The sequence below is a fragment of the Loxodonta africana genome, chromosome 4, assembly GCF_030014295.1.
Source record: "Loxodonta africana isolate mLoxAfr1 chromosome 4, mLoxAfr1.hap2, whole genome shotgun sequence".
NCBI lineage: Eukaryota > Metazoa > Chordata > Mammalia > Proboscidea > Elephantidae > Loxodonta > Loxodonta africana.
In genome coordinates, this window is record NC_087345.1 from 43,141,444 (window position 1) to 43,165,695 (window position 24,252).

Consider the following 24,252-nt stretch of genomic DNA (forward strand, 5'->3'; position numbering starts at 1 on the left):
TCTTATAGATTGAGTCCTGCCTCATTAACACAACTGCTGCTAATTCCGTCTCATCGACATCATCGAGATAGAATTTACACACATAGGAAAATCACATCAAATGACAAAATGGTGGGCAATCACACTGGGAATCATGGCGTAGCCAAACTGATATACATGTTTTGAGGGAACACAATTCAATCCATGACACTTACAGAAGGATATCTTGGTTGTTTTGAATTTTCGACAATTATGAAAAAAAAAATTGCTATAAATATTCATGTGCAAATTTTTGTGTGGAAATAAATGATCCTTGAATGAACAAATGATATATAATTGACATAGTACTTGGATTTTTGAAGAAAGAAATTTTTTATTAATTTCTTGATTGTTTTCACCCTGAGAGATAAAAATATTAATATTTGCATAGTCTGAATTGGAGAAGAGCTCTTCATTAATTAACCATTCAGTTTATCTTGTCTTCAGATAAAAGATGAATTAATGTTATCACTATGAGTTGGAATCGATTCCATGGCAGCGGGTTTGGTTTTGGTTTACCACCACTCGTCTGTCAGTTTGTCGTACTATAGTGGCTTGCATGTTCCATGTGATGCTGGAAGGTATACCACCAGTACTTCAAATATCAGCAGGGTCACCCATGGTGGACAGGTTTCAGTGGAGCTTCCAAATTAGGACAGACTAGAAAGAAAGACCTGGCTATCTACACCTAAAAAATTGGCTAGTGAAAACATTATGAGTTGTGGGATGACATCAAGGATATCATACATGAAGAAAGCAAAGGTCATTAAACAGACAGGAAAGAAAGAAAAGACCAACGCAAATGTTAGAAGAGACTCTGAAACTTCTTCTTGAATGCAGACTAGCTAAGGCAAATGGAAAAAAATGACGATAAAACCTGAACAGAAGATTTCAAAAAGCAGTTCAAGAAGACAAGTTATTATGTATTATAACGAAATGTGCAAAGACCTGGGCATAGAAAATCAAAATGGAAGAACAGGATCCACATTTCTCAAGCTGAAAGAACCGAAGAAAAAATTTAAGCCTTGAGTTGCAATTTTGAAGGATTCTGTGGGTAAGATATTGAAAAATGCAGGAAGCATCAAAAGAAGATGGAAAAAAACACACAGAGTCACTATTACAAAAATAATTCATTGACATTCAACCATTTCAGAAGGTAGCATATGATCAAAAACTGATGGCATTGAAGGAAGAAGTCCAAGCTGCACAAGGCATTGGCAAAAAAATAAAAGGCTCCAGAAGCTGACAAAACGCCGATTGGGATGTTTCAACAAACGAATGCTGTGCTAGAGGTGCTCACTTTTCTATGCTAAGAAATTTAGAAGACAGCTACCTGGCCGACTAACTGGAAGAGATCCATATTTGTACCCATTCCCAAAAAAAGGTGATCCAGCAGAATGCGCAAATTATCAAACTATATCATTAATATCACACGCAAGTAAAATTTTGCTGAAGATAATTCAAAAGCAGTTGAGGCAGCTCATAAACAAGGAACTGCCAGAAATTCAAGCCAGATTCAGAAAAGGATGTGGAACAAGGGATATCACTGCTGATATCAGATAGCTCTTGGCTGAAAGCAGAGAATACCAGAAGGATGTTTACCTGTGTTTTATTGACTATGCAAAGGCAGTCAGCTGTGTGGATCTAACAAATTATGGATAGTATTACGAAGAATGGGAATTCCAAAACATTTCATTGTGATCATGAGGAACCTGTGTATAGACCAAGAGGCAGTCATTTGAACAGAACAAGGGAATACAGCATGGTTTAAAATCAGGAAATGTGTGCGTCAGGGTTGTATCTCTTTACCATACTTACTCAGTCTGTATACTGAGCAAATAATGTGAGAAACTGGACTATATGAAGAAGAATGTGCGTCAGGATTGGAGAAAGACTCATTAACAACTTGTGATATGCAGATGACACAACCTTGCTTGCTGAAAGGGAAGAGGACTTGAAGCATTTCCTGATGAAGATCAAAGACCAAAGCCTTGAGTATGGATTACATCTCAACATAAAAAAAAAAAAAAAAAAAAAACTTCACAACTAGACCGTTAAGCAACATCATGATAAATGGATAAAGATTGAAGTTCTGAAGGATTTCATTTTACTTGGATCCAAAATCAATGCTCAAGGAAGCAGCAGTCAAGAAATCAAACCACCTACTGCATTAGAGAATTTGCTGCAAAAGGTGCCTTTAAAGTGTTAAACAGCAAAGATGCCACTTTGATAACTAAGGTACGCCTGACCCAAGCCATGGTGTTTTCGATTGCCTCATATGCATGTGAAATCTGGACAGAGAATAAGGAAGACCAAAGAAGAATTGATGCCTTTGGATTACAGCGTTAGCAAAGATTATTGAATGCACTGTGGACTGCCAGAAGAATGAACAAATCTCTCTTGGAACAAACAAGTACAACCAGAATGCTCCTTGGAAGTGAGGATGGTGAGACTTCATCTCACATACTTTGGACATGTTATCAGGAGGAACCAGTCGTTGGAGAAGTACACCATGCTCAAAGAAATGGATTGACACAGTGGCTTGCTACGAAGGGTTCAAGCATGGCAACAATTTTGAGGATGGTGCAGTACTAGGCAGTGTTTCGTTCTTTGTCCATGGGGTCTCTGTGAGCTGGAGCCGACTTGAGGGCACCTAACAATCACAACAACAACGTTAAGTATTTTAATCAGCTTTTTGGAAAAGCATCATAAGTAAATTTCTCCCTTTCTGATTGACACTTAAAATAAGTATATTACTCAAGCTATTCTTATTCAAGAGCCATGTACAGTTCACCCCTTGGGCATTCAATAAATTCTTGCTGATTGACTTTGAAGAGTAGAAAGATTCTCTAACTAGTGTGAAACATTGAAACTGATTGTTAACAGACCCTGTGCTCTGCTTTCATTCTGTTTCCTTTAAAAAAAAAAAAAAAAACTCCTTATATTTCCTAGCACAAGCAATATAAGAAACACAGACAGGGAGGATACTTAACACACACATGAACAGAGCATTACTAAATTGCATGCAGTATTAGTATATGATGCTAAGTCAAAATTCACATAACAGAACTTCGAACTGGTCAAAAATTTGCTATATCCCTAGAACTTGGAGAATCTGGAGGGTGTAGCTATCAATTAACAAATATCTGTAGCAAGTCATCTGAATGATTTGGCTAATTCTGCATTTTATGGGCTGTAGTGAAATGTCAGACAATGATAAGAACTTCCCAAGCTCAACAAAACGAGTCTCTGGGTGGTGAGACAGTTGAGTGCTCAACCACTAGCCAAAAGGTTGGTGGTTCGAACCCATCCTGTAGCTCCAAGGGCGAAAGACCTGGTAATCTGCTCTCATAGGGTCACAGCCTAAAAAACTCTATGGGGCAGTTCTACTCTGTCCCATGACATAACTATGAGTCGAATTCAACAAGATGGCATCCAACAACAACATACTTGTTGGACTTTGGCCAGTTATTTGACATGTAAATGTCTTGGTAGATGTTGCAGTGATCCCCATTTTTAACCAAGAAGTCAGCATTTTCATCCTTGATTCTATCTCTTCCAATCTAAGAATTATCTTTCTTTCTCTTTCTTCTTTCTTTTTTTCTCTCTTTCTTTCATCATTCCTTCCTCCTCTCTCTCTTTCCCTACCTCCCTGTGCCCTTTCCTTTCTTTCTTTCAACAAGAATTTCTATAATAGACCAGATCCCATGCTAAGCCCTAAAGATGTAATGATGAACACTATAACCAACCCCGTCTTGGAAGAAGTACAGCCAGAATGCTCCTTAGAAGCAAGGATGAAGAGACTTCATGTCACATACTTTGGACATGTTATCAGGAGGGACCAATCCCTGGGCAAGGCCATCATGCTTGGTAAAGCAGAGGGTCAGTGAGAAAGAGGAAGACTCAACAAGATGATTGACACTGCAACAATGGGCTCAAGCATAACAACAACTGTGAGGACGGTGCAGGACCAGGCAGTGTTTCTTTCCATTGTACACGGGGTCACTATGAGTGGGAAACGACTCAATGGCACCTAACAACAACAATATAATCAACCCAACACATTGCTGGTGAGTCGATGCCCACTCATAGTGACTCAGAACTGCCCCATAGGGTTTCCAAGGCTGTAATCCTTAAGGAAGCAGACTACCACATCTTTCTCCCACAGAGTGGCTGGTAGGTTCAAACTGCCAAGCTTCCAATTGGCAGCTGAGCACTTAATTAGGCCCTGCGCCACGAGGGCTCCTTGATGAACACTATAGTGTCCCTGAATTTAAGATACTTACAGACAAATGAAGGTGGCACACATACAAAGAGATGAAATTCAGAGTAGGGAGATTAAAGAAGGCTATGTTACCAGAGCACGTAGAATTCAGCGAGTTTCAGTAATAAGCAAAGGAAATTTATTCTGAATTTGAAGTTGACTGTTTAAATAAGTTGAAGCTGATGAAAACTTACTGAAATTTCTGAACTTTTAAGACTCAATTAACTTTATAATGGGAGAAAATCATAAACAAGGCATTCATGATATTAAAATCCCTCATATATACTAGACTTGATTTTCAAAACTATTTTATTATTCATGTTGAGCATAAAGAATTTTGCTAATTCTTTAAAAAGAATTTAATATTACTTTTATTAGAAACTTGTTCTTTAACCCCAAAACATCAGGCTACTCTAAATTTATTTTCTGAATTCTAAACTATGCTCATATATCTGCAAGATAATTTTTCCCACAGTTAATTCATTCAACAAATATTTATTAAACATCTCTTATCTGCCAGGTACTATATCTGCAACGAAAAGAACAGACATGGTCCCAGCCTCATAAAACTTACATGCTGGCAAAGAGTCTCATATTGTATAACATAAATCATTGGCAAAGTAGAGTTTCCATTGGAAAAATGCACTTTTTAACAAAGTTGGTTAAAGCACAAATATTCCAGTAAATAGGGCATGACCGTCTATGTGTTTCAGAGCCACAATTCCGAAACCACAGAGCACGAGTTTAGAGTGAAATGGAGTTCAGTTCAAATTCTGCTTTATACCTTCTTGGATAGGACTGCATCTGTAAAATAAGATTAATAATCCCAACTTCACAGGGATATTGTGAATATTTCGTGATACGTATGCAGAGAGAGCCTGGCATATAGTAAGCCCCCCAAAACTGGCATCTCTTGATACTGGTACTACTTCTGTTGGTATCTTATTCTGCAGCTAAATTAGAAGATTAATTTGACGTCAAATAAAATCTCAGTTCTTGCAAAGTGGCATGTCCCAGTATGGTCGTGTATTTCTGATTGACAGAGCAATATCTGCATTTTCTTTCTTTAAATATCCTTGTGCTTAAAGTCTTTCTAAATTATAAGAGCCACCAGTCTTGCTTTAAGACAGTATAGTGCAGTATTTTTCAAACTTCTGTTTCTGCACCCTAAATTAAAGAGAGCTGGGTTAGTAAACCCTATGCTTTTTGGTGTGTGTGTGTGCGTGCGCACTGGGTATGTGTTTGTGTGTGTATCTGCACGTGTACACACACAAGCGCATGTGTGTGTGTTTGTGAGTGTTTAAGGATATTTCAGTGCCCCCTTACTGGAATGATTATCATGAACTAACTGATCAGTGCTGAGGAAGTCAATGAAGCAAGTGAAAGTCAAGTTAAAAATGGACTGACTCCCAGGGACCGATTCTGGTATTAGTTATTGCTTTTAGAGCTCACAGGAACTGTCCCGTGTGTCTACTGATGATGAGAAAATTTGACTTTTTCTCATACATTCAAAAAATAATAGTCATTTAAAAATTTTATGGTTGTCTGTATGCCATTGAGGTTTTGTACCACTTTTAAATGACACATGTAACAATTTGATTTTCTCTTCCCAAATCTCTTGATCTATTTCACCAAGTTTGAAGAGGACATTTAGATGTTTGTTACTCTTGGTAGTGGTAGAAGTCTGAATGAAAATTAGAGTTGGAGAGTGTCTGATTTACTTTAAAAGAATTGTAGTCGTAAAGCATTGAAAAATGGAAATAACTTGGCAACGATTAATTTATGGTAATAGTTTCATTATTGTTTGCATTACAGAATTTACTCCTTTTTTGCATTTTTTCATGGGTTCCTTTCTGTTTATTCAATAAAGTTTCTATGGTAAATATAATGAAAATTAACTTACATAAAATTGGTCAAATAGAATTTCTAAAATGAATCTTAATATTTTCTTCCTAAAAATACAAAAAAAAACACCTTTCTGTTGAGTCATTTTCATCTCGTGGTGACTTCATGTGTGGCGCAGTAGAACCGTGCTGGCAGGGTTTTCAGTGGCTGATTTTTCAGAAGTAAATCACCAGACCTTTCTTCTCTGGGCAGACTCAAACTTCCAACCTTTCGTTAGCAGCCAAGTGCATTAGCTGTTTACACCACCCACTGACTCCTATGAATAAGGAGTTAATAATAACTCTTTAAAATCACATGTAAGAACCTATATTCAGACAAAAAAAAAAAAAATTCAGACAATAGGAGGTCTTTTTTCATTGTATATGATGATACTTCTAGCCAAAGCCACGTGTTCTTATTTTCATTTTTGCAAAGTTCACATTTCATAGATGTCTACAGAACCTGTTATCTTTAAATAAATGGCTTTATGAAAAGATGTATTACTTGTAAATCTATATCATAAAGGAAATCTTTTCCTTTTTGGACTTGGCTTCTTCCCACCCTCACTTCTTTCATAAAAATTTTTTTTAAAAAGAAAGGGTCATGGGAAATAGCTGAGGAAAAAACTTAAAAGAATAAAAAAGCAATTCATCTGGCAGCTGATGGTTGCTTATGTGGCATGTAAGTAAGTAACCAGATCCTTTCTAGAAGCTCCTCCCTTACCCTTATCTAACACTTAGAATAACTATCGAAATGAGGACCTTATATGTGGAAAGTGTGATTGCTGTCTCTCAGGAGCTCAGAGGACTTTTGAAAGTCTTTATTTTTTAAGTAAATAATCTTTGAAATATTTCTGCGAAGAAAACAGAAGTCAGTTATCTCCACTAAAAAAATAATAATAACAAAAAGAACATGAAGAGACCAAGTTAAGGAAAGTGCTCAAAGATTCAGCCCTGACCTAGAATGCTGACGCATGGAAGTATGTGCGTGGGTGCGCGCGCGTGCATGTGCATGCATGTGTGTGCATGTGTCTGTGTCTGTTTTTATGTGCATCTTTACAACTCTCAGTTTTAGGATTTCATTGTTTCTGTGCTTTTTAAACCGGATTCCCCCTCTCACTTGCTTCACCAATCAACCCCTGGCAAAGCTAACTCTCCCTTCTCTTGCCCTATACTTCTGAATTATTATGTATGAGTTTATCTTACCCAAGCCATTCGTTTCACCCCTTGCTCTGAGTTTTGGTATCTACTGCACTAAAATATAGCAAATTTGGGTGAATACATTTGGTCTGACAGCTCAAAATGCCCTGATATGCATGGCAGCTGGGTGGTAACTTATGAGAGGGGAGATGGAATAGGAACACCTGATAAAGAAGAAAGACTGGAGCCAAGGAGCACCTGGTGGATTTGAACTGCTGACTTTTTGGTTAGCAGCCATAGCACTTAACCACTACGCTACCAGATAAGTGGTAGAGGCTCTCATACAGAGACCCTAATCATAAATGTCTAAGTTCCACCACCAATACCTAGGCAAAGGGATGGCACAGGCCCCTCAACCCCTACATAGCCAACAAGCCCTAACTGAAAATCACTAAAGCGTCAGACACTACGTTGAAACATGGATGGGATGCAAAAGCAAATGAGGCCATGTTCTACGATCTTGAATTTTGAAATGTTGTCTAACAGAAGAGACAGACATGCAAACATATCTCATTACAAAGTGAAATGTGTTACAATAGGCTACAAGTCAAAAAATCTTATAGGAGTATGGAATGGAGTGATTCTACCTCATTCAAATACGTGATTTATTTACCTTCTTTAGGCTGCTCTGGTGGAGCAGTAGTTAAGTTCTCATTTGCTAACCAAAAGGCTGGTGGTTCAAACCCACCAGCTGCTCTGTGGGAGAAAGATGTGGCAGCCTGCTTCCGTAATGATTACAGCCTTGGAAACCCTATGGAGCAGTTCTACTCTGCCCTATAGGGTTGCTTTGAGTAGGAACTGACTTGATGGTTACAGGTTTGGTTTGAATTTGGTTTAGGCTGTCCTTAAGGTTTAGTCTAATCTGATGTCAGCTATATGAAATTTCTCGCAATGGAGGGCAGCAAAGAAGGTCATAAAATATAATTTTCTCTGGATTATTTTTTTATATTCTCAATACTGCCCTCCCATCTGAAGGCATCTTGGCTCAATGCTTAATGATATCTTTGTTTCAAGAGCTCTGAAACTCTTGCTAGAACTTGTTGTGGGTAGACCAGGCCAGCTGTGTCATAAGTAAAACTCAGTAAATACCTGAACAAGTTTTATTTATTTATTTTGGTCTGAATAAAGTGACAGAGAAAAAGCACTAGCTCCCTGGTTCTGTGGGTTGGTAGCTCTCATCTTCAGGTAGTCATTTAATTGACAAGATAAAAAAAAAAAAAAATGCTCCATTTATTAGGGAGAAAAATGACGGGCAAAATATATCAGGAATATGCCAAAAGCAGTTTGAATCCACCAGCTGCTCCTTGGAAACCCTATGGGGCAGTTCTACTCTATCCTATAGGGTCACTATAGGATCACTGTGAGTGGGAGTTGACTTGATGGTAATGAGTTTAGTTGGGGTTTTTTTGGATGTAAGCCCTCAGTTCTCAATTTGTAACTAATAATGTGAAAAGTGGCCTATGATTAATTCCTGACTTGGTCAGTAATACTCAAGTAATCAAAAGTGGGAGACATTCTAAAATATCCACTGGCATTTGTTACGCAAGTTAAACATCTCCCAATGTTCCTCGAGTATTTTCACACAGACTTGTGCACATATCAAACTGGTTGGCAAAATGCCAAAGTCAGAATGGATTTATACCAATAAAATGCCAGGAACCGAGATAGGTTTTCTTAGAGAGCAAAGATAGTAATCTTTATTGTACAACTAAAAAAGATGAATTTCAGCCAGAGGAAAGCAAATTTTATCAGCTCTTATAAATTGTGGTACTGAGGTTACTGCTGGGTAACTGATTTCATTCCTTTCCCAAAGGAGCTATTCCCTCAGATGCAGGTTTCTGGGCCTTTTGGTTGAGTTCTAATTCTGAGTGTTCAAGGAAGAGAAAAAAGCAAATTATCTACAGAAGAACCAACAATGACTAGAAGAATTTTTAGTAAAAACGTATTAAGTGGTTGTTATGGATTGAATTGTGTCCCCCAAAAATGTGCATCAACTTGGCTAGTCCATGATTCCCTGTATTGTGTGATTGTCCACCATTTTGTCATCTGATGTAATTTTCCTATGTATTGTAAATCCTACTTCTATGATGTTAATGAGGTGGGGTTATCGGCAGTTACATTAAAGAGGCAGGACTCAATCTATAAGGTTGGGTTGTGTCTTAAGTCAGTCTCTTTTGGGATATGAAAGATAGGGGCCAGCAGAGAGACAGGGAGGAGCGAGTCCTTTGGACCTGGGGTTTCTGTGCTGAAAGACTCCTATTCCAGGGAAGATTGATGATGGGGACCTTCCTCCAGGGTTGATGGAGAGAGAAGGCCTTCCCTTGGAGCCAACACCCTGAATTTGGACTTCTGACCTACTGGACTATGAGAGAATAAACTTCTGTCAGTTGAAGCTATCCACTGTGGTATTTTTGTTATAGCAGCACTAGATAATGAAGACAGTGGTCAATTCAATACTGTAAGATGCAATAAACTACCATAGCCTTAAGTTTTCAAGCACAAAGTAGATTTTCCCCTAATCAGTATAAAAAAAAAACCCAAACCCACTGCCATCAAGTTGATTCCGAATCATAGCGACCCGATAGGACAGAGTAGAACTGCCCCATGGAGTTTCCAAGGAGCACCTGGTGGATTCCAACAGCCGACCTCTTGGTTAGCAGCTGTAGCACTTAACCACTACACCACCAGGGTTTCCCTAATCAGTATAGAAATTGTTATTCCATAAATTCCTCTTGAATTTCAGCAGTGCTCATTGTGGCAACAGTGAGAAGGCATTCCTTGTTACTGACACTAAAATCATCCTACAAATTGCAGTCATGTGATATCCTTATTCTGCTCTACCATGTCTGAGAACCATGCATTTATATGCAGCATATATCTTCTTTGAGTCAAAATCAGCTGCAAGTAACAGAAATCTGCAATATAAGTATAGCAAAGCACACACACATGCATGCACCCATCTGGTTTATTGAACTAAAGTTGGTTCTGGCAAGAGAAGTAATTTTTTTACCTTGAAGCACTTCACTAATAAATACCTTGAACATTTATCAAACCCTTGCTACAATCAATTTGCTGTATTATGAATTCATCTGTGAAGGACATTATATATTCATTGATCTAGTTTATTTATCAAGTTGGCATAATGACCAAAATCTCTTATTCTCAGTCATCGAATAGGCTGTGCTCTCTCAATGGTTATCAATTTACACAAGTGGGGAAAAACTCATCATAGCAGTGATGTTTTCAGCTTCATTAACATCACCACCAACATTTACTTATTGCCTTTTATGTGCTTGGAACATGCTAAGCATTTTGTATGCATGATCTCAGTCCTCTCGATAACCCAGGGAGGCAAGCACTGTATGATAATTATCTCCATGCTGCAGCTGAGGAAACTGAGCTTAGAGAAATTTGGTAACTTGCCCAATATCACAGAATAAAAGAGGCAGAGCAGGCATTAAACACACAGGTCTATTCGATACCAAAGACTACACCAGAAGCCACCAATTCTGTAATTGCCCATTTCCAAATTGAAAGCAAGTATTTGGCTATTTCAGAGCACCCTATATAAAACTTATGTGACAGTCAAGAGATATTAATGTATTCTATTAAACAAACAATGTGATCGATCTATAGACTTTAACTGAAAGCTTTCATTTTTTAAATTTATTTATACCCTATTTTGTCTTAAAGATAAAACTGAGATTTTAATACGAAATGCATTCGTAAAAAGCAGTTGGCCAGAAAAGCATTCTGACAACAACTAAAAACGTTTGAACCAGATTTCCAGTGGCCGTCATGAATGCATGTCACTCTACATCTTCTTTCTTCCCAGCCCCTATGAGAAAGCATTAAACTGACCTCAACTTCAAGTTTCCTGAGTTTGGCAGAGTGTCTCTTACTGAGGGCTGGTGTGACCACACAGGGTTCCCTGAGTGGTGCAAACGATTAATGGGCTCGGCTGCTACCCAAAAAGTTGGAACTTTCAAGTCCTCCCGGAAGTGCCTTGGAAGAAAGGCCTGAGGAAATAAGCCATTGAAAACCCCATGGCGCACAGTTTTACTCTGACACACATGGGGTCACCATGAATCACAGCTGACTTGACGGAAACTGGTTGTTTATGACCACACAAGCAGTCCCAACAGCTGTTCTGGGACCAGGCCACTCAGGATGTGGCCATGCAGACTGGCATGAGTGGTAGCGGTGAACCAACCACAAGGCCACGTTCCTGTAACGTCCGTCTCGGAATCTAGGTGGTCAGCGGAAGTCTCAGATCCCGTTACCCCTCACACACCCTGTTTAATCCAGAAAGGTCCGTTGGGTAGAGGAGGCTTCCACTCCAGCTAAAAGAACAAGTGCAGAAGCCCGAATTCCAGGCCATCTGGAGGAGTGCCGGGCTTTCCAAGCCACCGTGTGCTGGCTCACAGGAGCACTCGGGTGTTCAACAGGCCTGTCAATACTCTGTGTCGGCGCTCATCCCACTGATGTGACTAACCAAGAACTAACTCTGCTGTGGGGGTGGGTCTGTCCTTTTCATCCCTCTAAGGATTTCCTGCGAGTTGAACGCTCACGAGGAGCTGCCAGAATGAGCATGTGCAGATGGAAGGTAAGGCTTCACGTCAGCAAAGAACGATCACTTCATTGTTTTTTTGTTTTTCAGGAATGACAAGTCAAAATCCAGCTATTAGCATAAGAGGCACGCTGTGGAAGGCCAAAGGAAAAGCACATCGGCATTCATATCAGGCAGAAAAGTATCCACGGAGCTGTTAGAAAACCCGGAGGGGAATCTAAAGTTTTTCTGCTTACACACTAATGATGTTTATCTGCACGGGAGACTGCTTCTGTGCTAGTACTTTATATACAATTTGAGGTCATTAAAATTTAATTTAAGATAATTCATTAGAAATGTATTTTGTATTGGAAGCTTCAGAATAGTAACTCAAACATTTCAGAAAGCTCGGTTTTTACTTTACACTGTGTTTTCTCTCTGCCAACAAATGAACAGCTCAGGTACAGTAACCCACCCAAAATAATTGACTCCTACTTCCAACCTTGCCTCTGAATATTCAAATACGCAGCTGTGGGAGTGAAGTGAGAGGCAGGAAGCCTGACAGCGAAGAAAATCTCTCTGTTTCACGTAAACTCAGGCACTTTGGGGCTTGGGAGATGTGTTTCCACAATGTTAGACACACTTCTTCAGTCCTAACTGAGAAGGTTCTTATCAGCATCCTGTAATTGCAAATGCCAAATTTAAATATCAATTTAAATTAAACAGGAATGAACAAAGGAAAATCTCAAAAGCATTCTAATAGAAAGAAACTTCAATTTCCTAGATTAACCACATTGATTCATATAAATAGCTATTTAGGTCTCTACATCCTGTATTTTCAACATGAAGTAATGGAATAAATATGAACTTTAGAATCATAAAGATCACATTCAAATCTAGGTCATACCGCTTCATATGACCTTGGACAAATCATGAGCTCATCTGAAAAATGAGGATAAATAATATCTAGATATTACATTATTTTGCATGCAAAAGCTAGACAATGAATAAAGACCAAAGAAGAATTGATGCCTTTTAATTATGGTGTTTGAGAAGAATGTTGAATATACCATGGACTGCCAGAAGAACGAACAAGCCTGTCTTGGAAGAAGTACAACCAGAGTGCTCCTTAGAAGCGAGGTCGGTGAGACTCTGTCTAGCGTACTTTGGACATGTTATCAGGAGAGACCAGTCCCTGGAGAAGGATATGATACTTGATAAGGTAGACGGTCAGTGGAAAAGAGGAAGACTTACGATGACATGGATTGACACAGTGGCTGCAACAATGGGCTCAAACATAGCAATGACTGTGAGGATGGCACAGGATCAGGCAGTGTTTCGTTCTATTGTATACGGGGTTGCTATGAGTTGGAACCTTCTCAATGGCACCTAGCAACAACAACAATATTACAAGTAACACAGAACCTGAGCTTTCTCCAATTCATAAATTTCATGAGAACAAGGATTCTGGGCTTTTTGTCTGTTTTTCATCCCAACTGCAGTATCTTCAGCATCTGAGACTTTGCCTGGCATTCGTTATTTGTTGAATGAATGTTTTGCACAATGAAAGAGATGCAATACGTGAAATGTTTACCCTACAGCTAATTAATAAAATTTTTTTTTCTCATTACCCCCACCTAACTCCACCTTTATTTCCATTATATTAACCCAATGGTTAAGGCTGAATTCTTTTGACTTAATGTCATATAATAGGTCCGTGCTGAGATGTTCTTACACATTCGTACTAGGAATTATCTTGGAATCCTTCTTTCTCTCTTATTTCCCTTTATCCAATCCATTAGTAAGGACTATTCATTCCACCTCCAAAATATATCTCAGATCCATTCATTTCTGTCCAATTCCACTGCCACCATCTAGTCTAAGCCATGGTTCCCTAAAGAGATTCTTTTTACTTTCTTTTTTTTTATTGAAATGAAGTGGACTTGAAACACTTTAATAGCTAGTTAGGAAGACAGTTTTGTTAAACCAATTGTATATTCTTGTTTAGACATAACTAATGTATCATCCTAAATGGACTCTTGCAATAAATAGCCTCTGTCATGGATTGAATTGTGCCCTCCAAAAATATCTGTCAACTTGGCTAGGCCATGATTCCCAGTAGTGTGGGATTGTCCACCATTTTGTCATCTGGTGTGCTTTTCCTATGTGTTGTAAATCCTACCTCTTCAACGTTAATAAGGCAGGATTAGAGGCAGTTGTGTTAATGAAGCAGGACTCAATCTGCAAGATTGGATTGTGTTTTAAGTCAATCTCTTTTGAGATATAAAAGACAGAAGCTAGCAGAGAGAACAGGGAGAGCTCATACCACCAAGAAACAAGAGCCAGGAGAATAGCACATCCTTTAGATCCAGGGTCTCTTTGCTGAGAAGCTCCTCTTCTCGACCAGGGAAGACTGATGACAAGGACTTTCCCCCCAGAGCTGACAGAGCGAGAAAGACTTCCCCTTCCCCTGGTACCCTGAATTTGGGCTTAAAACCTCCTAGACTGTAAGAGAATAAATTTCTCTTTGTTAAAGCCATCCACTGGTGGTTTTTCTGTTATAGCAGCACTAGGTGACTAAGACAGCCTCCTAACCGTTCTCTCTTCTTCCTCTCTGTCCTTGCATTCCATAGCATGAAATTTCAAGTCTCATCTTGTATCAATTTTCCCCCTTGCCCACCATGGTCCAACCATCCAAACCTCCCTTCCGTTCCTCACATATCAAACTCTTTCTGTTTTTAAACTTTCATACTTGTTATTCACTCTTCCTAGGAATGCCTTCACCCCCGTACATTCACCACCAGGTCTCTATTCAAGTGCACCTCCTCAGAGGTGCTTTCCCAGTTTACCACATACTCTCTACCATGTTTCCTCATATTTCTTATCTATTTGCTCACTTATTTAAGCTAGGCCAAAATCTAGCTCCACTGCTCACTGGTTGGAAGAACTTACACAAGGTACTAAACCTCTCTTAGCCTCAGTGTCTTCACCTGAGTAGTATATAATTTTACCAGGATATTTTAACAATAATCATACCCACCTCACAGAGTTGTGAGGAATACATGAGATATTACATGGTAAATACTCTGAATACCACCTAAAACAGTGCTTACTCAATATTGACTATTTTTATTACTTTTATTATTATTTTCACCTAGTAAGATACAAGGCCCTTGAAGGCAAGGCCTCATCTGGTTCTTATGTTTGTTTTAAGTCACTGTATTCCTAGGTCCTAGAACTGTGCCTGGCACTAAGTCACTAATGGCTATTTGCTAAATGAGTAAATGCTACCAAAACAGGCCGCATATACCTCACCTGAAGAGCTACTTGTAAATACACAAGCATTTTTTTAATATACATAGGTGTTTTAGTTACCTAGCGCTGCTATAACTGAAATACCACAAGTGGATGGCTGTAACAAAGAGGGATCTATTCTCGCACAGTTTAGGAGGCTAGAAGTCTGAATTCAAGGTGCCAGCTCCAGGGAAGTCTCTCTCTCTGTCAGTTCTGGGGGAAGGTCCTTGTCACCGACCTTTCCCTGGTCTAGGAACTTCTCAGCAGAGGGACCCCAGGTCCAGTGGACACACTATTCTCCTGGCTGTTATTTCTTGGTGGTAATGAGCACTCTTGTCTCTCTGCTGGCTTCTCTCTTTTACATCTCAAAAGAGATTAGCTTAAAACATAACCTAATCTTGTAGATTAAGTCCTGCCTCATTAACATAACTGTCTCTGATCCCGTATCATTAATGTCATAGAGGTAGGATTTATAACACATCAGATAATCACATCAGATGTCAAAATGGTGGACAGTCACACATTATTGGGAATCACGGCCTAGCCGTGTTGACAAATAATTTGGGGCAATACAATTCAACCGATGACAATAGCTTAATTTGCTGTACTTCTACTTGAGGTAAGGAAGAAAAGGGAAATTACTACCTGATCCTTTCTTACCAGCTCTAACACCACCACACTGGCCAAACCACTAGGATTATGTCAGTAGCTTCTTAATCTGTTTTTCTTCTGCTCTTATCTCCCTGCAATCTATTCTCTACAAAGAAGTCAGAGTGATTTTATTAATACATATATGACATCATGTCACTGTTGTGCTTAAAACCCTCCAATGGCTTTTCATCACACTTGGAATAAAATCCGTACTCCTTGTCATAGCCTAAGGCTTAAATGATTTAGCCCTGCCTGATTCTTTAAACTTGTCTTGCCTCACTTTGTTCCCTAGGGCCACTTTCCTGCATGTCCAACCTCAAGAATTTATGTATATGAATTTATAAATCATATGGGTTTAGTACTGGAAAATCAAGGAGAAGAGAAATAAGGGACATAGAGGTAAGAAAAGCAAATAAAGTAAAATAGAAATAAAGGGCAAACAGTATTAGAGAGAAAATAATACGAATGAAAGACTGACAAAAGCTATTCAACGTATGCATACACAGGGAATCCAAAAATGAAAATAAAAAATTTTAACAAAAAAATTTTTCTTGAAATATCTATTTGAGGTGTACTGTGGCATGACACAGAAAATTGACACAGAATGATCAATAACTAGTCATATACTAATAAAATTATTAAATGTTTGAAATAATGAATCCTTTGGACAGGCAAGCAAAAATATCAAGCTCTTGGTAAAGGAAGAAATCAGACTGGACTCAGATTTCTTTACAGCAATTGTCAATGCCAGAAGACAATAGAGCAATGCCTATAAAATACTCAAGGAAAGAAAGGGTGCCTCAAGAATTGTATATCCAGCCAAACTGTCCTTCCAGAAAAAAATACTATGAATGGTTTTTAACTACACAAGAATTCATGGAATATTGTTCTCCTGGACACTTCTTGAGGAAATTTCTGGAGGAAAAGCTTCAGCCAACCAAGATAAGTGGGAAAGCTACACTAAAATGTATAGTGATGATCACTGAATTTATTTAACTGTACATCCAAGACTAAAACAAATTGTATTTTATGGTGAAAGAACATAAAGCAAACTATACGTGCCCGGCAAAACCTTGTTATTGGATAGAAAGGCTCAGTATCATAAACACGTTGATTCTCCCTAAATTAATTTATCGATTTAATATGATCTCAAAGAAAAACCAACAATTTTAAGTGTCTTTTAGACTTTTTTAAATCACAAGAATATTCAAAATTAAGTTTAAAATATTTAAACAAAAAAAAAGCAACTTTAAAATATTTAAACAAAAAGAGGGAACAATAAAGCTTTTTTATCTAATAAAATTCTGAAGGCATTAGTTGAGTCTACAGCTCATTCCCTCCACGTGTCTGTCAGTTTGTCATGCTGTGGGGGCTTGCATGTTCCTGTGATGCTGGAAGCTATGTCACTGGTATTCAGATACCAGAAGGAACACCCAGCTGAGCTTCCAGACTAAGACAGACTAGGAAGAAGGACCTGGCAGTCTACTTCTGAAAAGAATTAGCCAGTGAAAACATTATGAATAGCAGCGAAACATTGTCTGATATGGTGTCAGAAGATGAGCCCCTCAGGTTGGAAGGCACTCAAAAGACGACCAAGGAATCAGCTGCCTCTTCAAAGTAGAATCGATCTTAATGACATGAGTGGAGACAAGCTTTCAGAACCTTCATTTGCTGCTGTGGCATGACTCCAAATGAGAAGAAACAGTTGCAAACAAGCATTAATAATCAGAACATGAAATGTACAAGGTATGAATCTAGGAAAATTGGAAATCATCAAAAATGAAATGCAAGGCATAAATATCGATATCCTAGGCATTGACAAGCGGAAATGAACTGGTATTGGCCATTTTGAATCAGACAATCATGTAGTCTACTGTGCCGGAAATGACAACTTGAGGAGGAATGGCATTGCATTCACCGTCAAAAAGAACATTTCAAGATCTGTCCTGAAGTACAACGCTGTCAGTGATAGGATACTATCCATACTCCTACAAGGAAGGCCAGTTAATACGCCAATTGTTCAAATTTATGCACTAACCACCAAGGCCAAAGATGAAGAAAATGAAGATTTTTACCAGCTTCTACAGTCTGAAATTGACCAAACATGCAGTCAACATGCATTGATAATTACTGGTGATTGGAATGCGAAAGTTGGAAACAAAGGACCATCAGTAGTTGGAAAATATGGCCTTGGTGACGAAATGATGCCGGATATAACATGATAAAATTTTGCAATACCAACAACTTCTTCATTGCAAATACCTTTTTTCACCAACATTCATAGTGACTATACACGTGCCCCTCACCAGATAGAATACACAGGAATCAAGTTGACGACATCTGTGGAAAGAGATAATGGAAAAGCTCAACATCATTAGTCAGAGCAAGGCCAGGGGCCAACTGTGGAACAGACCAGCAGTTGCTCATATGCAAGTTCAAGTTGAAACAGAAGAAAATTAGAACAAGTCCACATGAGCCAAAGTACGACTTTGAGTATATCCCACCTGAACTTAGAGACCATCTCAAGAATAGATTTGATGCGCTGAATACTAATGACCAAAGAACAGACGAGTTGTGGAATGACATCAAGGACATCATACATGAAGAAAGCAAGAGGTCATTAAAAAGACAGAAAAGATGAAAATGGATGTCAGAAGAGACTCTGAAACTTGCTCTTGAACATTAAGCTCTAAAGCAAAAGGAAGAAATGATGAAGTTAAAGAACTGAACCAAAGATTTCAAAGGGTGGCTTGAGAAGACAAAGTAAAATATTATAATGACATGTTCAAAGACCTGGAGATAGAAAAGCAAAAGGTAAGAATATGCTCAGCATTTCTCAAGCTGAAAGATGAAAAAAAAATTCAAGCCTCGAGCTCCAATAGTGAAGGATTCTATGGGGAAAATATTAAACAATGCAGAAAACATCAAAAGAAGACAAAAGGAATATACAGAGTCATTATACCAAAAAGAATTGGTCGATGTTCGACCATTTCAAGAGGTGGCATATGATCAGGATCCAATGATGCTGAAGGAAGAAGTTCAAGCTGCACTGAAGGCATTAGCAAAAAACAAGGCTCCAGGAATTGACTGAATACCAATTGAGAGGTTTCAACAAACAGATACAGCGCTGGAAGTGCTCATTGGTCTATGTCAAGAAATTTGGAAGACAGATACCTGGCCAATCGACTGGAAGAGATCCATATTTATGCCTATCCCCAAGAAAGGTGGTCCCACCAAATACGGTAGTTATTGAACAATATCATTAATATCACACACAAGCAAAATTTTGCTGAGGGTCATTCAAAAGCAGCTGTGGCAGTGTATTGACAGGGAGCTGCCAAAAATTCAAGCTGGATTCAGAAGATGATGTGGAACCAGGATATCATTGCTGATGTCTGATGGATCCTGGCTGAAAGCAGAGAATACCAGAAGGATGTTTACCTGTGTTTTATTGGCTATACAAAGACATTTAACTGTGTGGATCATAACAAATTATGGATAACATTTCAATGAATGGGAATTCTAGAATACTTAATTGTGCTCATGAGGAGCTTATACATAGATCAAGAGGCAGTTGTTCTGAAACGGAACAAGAGGATACTTCATGATTTAAAGTCAGGAAAGGTGTGTGTCAGGGTTGTATCCTTCCACTATTACCTTTTCAATCTCTATGCTGAGCAAATAATCTGAGAAGCTGGACTATATGAAGAAGAACGGGGCATCAGGATTGGAGGAAGACTCAGTAACAACCTGTGTTATGCAGATGACACAACCTTGCTTGCTGAAAGAGAAGAGGACTTGAAGCATTTACTGATGAAGATCAAAGACCACAGCCTTCACATGGATTATACCGCAACATAAAGAAAACAAAAATCCTCATAACCGGACCAATAAGCAACATCACGATAAATGGAAAAAAGATTGAAGTTGTCAAGGATTTTATTTTACTTGGATCCACAATCAATGCCCATGGAAGCGGCAGTAAAGAAATCAAATGACGTGTTGCATTGGGCAAATCTGCTGCAAAAGACCTCTTTAATATGTTTAAAAGCAAAGATGCTACCTTGAAGACTAAGGTGCACCTGACCCAAGCCATGGTATTTTCAGTCGCATCATATGCATGTGAAAGCTGGACAATGAATAAAGAAGACTGAAGAAGAATTGATGCTTTTGAATTGTGCTGTTAGCAAAGAGTGTTGAACATACCATGGACTGCCAAAAGAATGAACAAATCTGTCTTGGAAGAAGTACAAACAAAATGCTCCTTAGAACCTTTTCAAAGTATGTAAGATGCAAGGCTGCATCTTACATACTTTGAACAGGTTGTCAGGAGAAATCAGTCCCTGAAGAAGGATATCATGCTTGGGTGAGCGAAGTACAGGGTCAGCGAAAAGGAGGAAAACCCTCAACAAGATGAATTGACACAGTGTCTGCAACAGTGAGCTCAAGAATAACAAGAATCGTAAGTTTCCTGAATAAACCGAATGCTTCGAAGGCCAGTGTAGCAGGGGTGGGTGTTTGGGGACCATGATTTCAGGGGACTTCTAAATCAATTGGAATAATAAAATCTATTAGGAAAACATTCTGCATCCCACTTAGAAGAGTGGCGTCTGGGGTCTTAAACGCTAGCAAGCAGCCATCTAAGATGCATCAATTGGTCTCAACCCACCTGGATCAAAGGAGAATGAAGAACACCAGGGACACAAGGCAATTACAAGCCCAAGAGACAGAAAGGGCCACATGAACCAGAGACTACATCATCCTGAGACCAGAAGAACTAGATAGTACCTGGCTACAACCAATGACTGCCCTGACAGGGAACACAACAGAGGACCCCTGAGGGAGCAGGAAAGCAGCGGGTTACAGACCCCAAATTCTCATAAAAAGACCAGACTTAAAGCTCTGAATGACACTGGAAGGACCTCGGTGGTCACGGCCCCCAGACCCTCTGTTGGCCCAGGATAGGAACCATTCCTGAAGCCAACTCTTCAGACATGGATTGGACTGGACAAGGGGTTGGAGAGGGATGCTGGTGAGGAGTGAGCTTCTTGGATCAGGTTGATACTTGAGACTATGTTGGCATCTCCTGCCTGGAGGGGAGATGAGAGGGTGGAGGGGGTTAAAAGCTGGCAAAATGGACACGAAAAGAGAGAGTGAAGGGAGAGAGCAGGCTGTCTCATTAAAAAAAAAGGTGGGGGGAGGGTAATTGGGAGTGTGTAGCAAGGTGTATATAAGTTTTTGTGTGAGAGGCTGACTTGATTTGTAAACTTTCACTTAAAGCACAATAAAAATTATAAAAAAAAAAAAGAATAACAAGAATTGTGAGCATGGTGACTGTCGTACACAGGGTCATTATGAGTCGGAAGGAACTCAACGGCTTCTAACAACAACAACAACACAACTAATTCTGTATTATTTCCTATTTTAATAAAAGTTTAAAATTTGCATAATCTTCAGTAGTTCCAGCAAGAAACTGTATAGAAAGGTCAAGCCATAAAACTGATGACTTTTCAACTATAAATGGTTTCACTCAAAATAGTCTGCTAAGAGTGTTTGGTATCCTGGTCATTTTTTCTGATCATCAGAATTCTTGTGATCAAAGCATTTTTAATAATATACAAAAATGTACTTAGAACACTACCCAGTAAACACCAGTGCGAACACTACTAAGGATAATTAACTTTGGAGGCAGTAAAACCCATACTTGTATAAAGATTCCAGTGTTGAGAAATACTACCTAATTTTTAATTGATTAATTTACAAGTCTAAAGCATAAAATGTAGGCAGATATTCATTTATATATTTATCAGTCATGCAAGGTCCCTGGGTAGTGCTCAACTATTAACGTAAAGGTTGGTGGTTTGAGCCTACCCAGCAGTGCCACGGAAGTAAGGGCTGGCTATTCTGCTTCCATAAATATTACAGCCAAGAAAATCCTGTGGAGCAGTTCTACTCTGTAACATGGAGTTGCCATGAGTCAGAACCAACTTAACAGCAACAGTTATCAATCACTCATCCTAAATTGTTTCAGGGAATTTAATTGGCAACAGTAGGAGGTGGTCAGCTTCTATTGCCCCTATCCCAGCATGCACAGCCATTCCGACTCCAGGCAAGCCACTACTGCCACCTTCTACTTCTCTCAGGAACTCTCCAAGGCAATGTAGCTCAACCAAAGATCAGGGCCAGCCTTATCCTCTTCTGATAAAAAAGAAAACAACTCAAATAAAGACATCTTAGATTTTTATCATTATAGTTTTATTTTAAATTCACTTCAAAAATAATATTCAGAGGAGTAAAAAAAAAAAAAAAATCCCTGATGTTCTTAAAACCAAACAGTAGTTTAGCTTAACTAGTAAAGAATGCCTGCCTTGAGCATTGTGCTCTTTTAAGATCTATCCATATGGGAGCAAACTGACAACAACGACTCAAAAGATTAGATAAGAACCTTTGGGAACAGTGTGTTTATGTTAATGGGGAGGAGAAGCACTCAGAAAACTAGGGTAAGAATGCTTGCACAACTCAAAGAATGTAATCAATGTCATTGATTTGTACATGTAGAAATTGTTGAATTGGTGTATCTTCTATTGCCTGTATTCTTAACAGCAACAAAAAATAAAATATACACACAAAAGGTTGGGTTTTTTGGTGGCAAAACGCGTCTGTGAAAATTTACCCATAACCATTCAAGTTTGTATAATAATTACAATATAACTATTTTGTTTAACCAAATAACACCTGTTAATGTTTCAAAAACCACCTGCAAAACCTAGCCCTGGGAAAAAGCCTTTAGGTATTAAGTCACCAGCGGCCACGGGAAGTACCACATATGAAGGTAGCGGTAACATGTATAGTCACTCTCAGTTCAGCTTAAATTTCTGTCTGACCTTGAGCTGTATCATTGCTGACATAACAATAACGAGGGAAGTTTCTGTTCTGGTGTTCCTTGTTTTGCTTTTTTTTTTTTTTAGTAGGGGACACTTTCTGATGATTTCTCTGCTAAAGAAAACTCTGATTAAAAATATAATTAGGAAGTGAGCATAATAGAGACCTGCAAATGTACTTTTTTGTTTGTTTTTAGTTCAGCTTAAGATCTGACCACTTTATTCTTCTCCTCGATAAGTATGCACACACACACACGCACAAAGCAGAGAAAAACACTACTGCTGGCTGGGTGCTTCTAATAGGTATTCAGTATCACAACCACAACACAAACCATGTGATTTTGACAATTACTATGGCAACTAACAAAATTTTCAAATTGGAATGCCCACACGCAAAGCTGCCCACACAGAGCTCTTAGATCTGTTACCTACTTCAATTCACAGTGTGTAAATTTGGAAGGCCCAGCCATTTTGTAACCACAGTGACGAAAACTGCCAATGTTAACCCTGGTGCTTTATTTCCAATCGTCAGTTGGTAAGACGGACAGCATCTCTTGCAGCGCTCCGTTCAAAGATGGAGATCAAAGAGCTGGCTGCCCAGCCAACTGCGCGTATAATCTGAAGCAAACATGGAACTAAAGTAGCAGTATGATGCATGTGTTTTCTCCTCTGTGCCTTCGGAGCCCAGAACATAAATTCACCAGATAAAACTCTTCTATCGCATAGAGCATCTTCATTCTTCTCCTGAATCGGATAGTCAGTTTAGTCTGTCTGATTTAATTTTCTAAAGCCAAGTCCCTCATATCCGAGAGAGCCCTTCCACAAATAAATGCCACACAGGAAAGCTGATTATGTAATAAAATCGAAAATGGTTCTATTTAAATTTGGTTGAAATGTTCTGTTTTGTTTTAAGAGACAACAGAGCTTCAGGAGTTTTACAGCTATCATTATCATGTGCTAATGAGGAAAAGCTCATATGGAGATCAAGGCCACTGGGAGAAAGCCGAAAAGAGGGGGGAAGTCAGAGAACCCTCCTCCCTTCCCCTGGCCAACACTCCCTTCTCAGTGGGGAAAAATAAGTCATTGGACAGGATTCTGCTCCGATCAGCAAACATCACTGGTGACTTTCTCTTCCTGCTTTTGCTCAGAAGAAACAGGAAGTTTGAGAGCAAGAATGCCAGAGGAAACGAACCGGATCTTCTTACGTAAAAAAAACCCAATACCTTCAAGTCGGACATAGCCATACATATACTAAAAAAAACAAAACCCTAAACCTGATGCCATCAAGTTGATTCCGACTCATAGAAACCCTATAGGACAGAGTAGAATTGCCCCATGAGGTTTCCAAGGAAAGGCTGGTGAATTTGAACTGCCAACTTTTGGCTAGCAGGTGAGCTCTTAACCACTGTGCTACCAGGCTCCATGCATATATATACTTATATATATATTTAAGATCAGTCATCACCTCAGAATATATATGAAGATGGCATAGGACCAGGCAACATTCAGTTA

General features: G+C 38.9%; 1 long non-coding RNA gene across 50 annotated transcripts in view; it reads right to left on the bottom strand.

Annotated features, from left to right (window-relative positions):
* The window catches only part of LOC111753149 (uncharacterized), a 416,755-nt gene that overhangs the window by 275,635 nt on the left and 116,868 nt on the right, over positions 1-24,252 (bottom strand). For 42 of the 50 annotated variants that reach the window (XR_010321746.1, XR_010321732.1, XR_010321771.1 and 39 more), the window contains 2 exons: positions 12,410-12,594; positions 6,257-6,443 (listed from right to left, as the gene is read on the bottom strand). This is a non-coding gene — a long non-coding RNA (uncharacterized LOC111753149). Of the gene's footprint in view, positions 1-6,256; positions 6,492-12,409; positions 12,595-12,984; positions 13,110-13,168; positions 13,304-24,252 lie in introns of all 50 variants that reach the window. The other 8 variants (XR_010321770.1, XR_010321760.1, XR_010321759.1 and 5 more) reach the window with 4 other exon arrangements.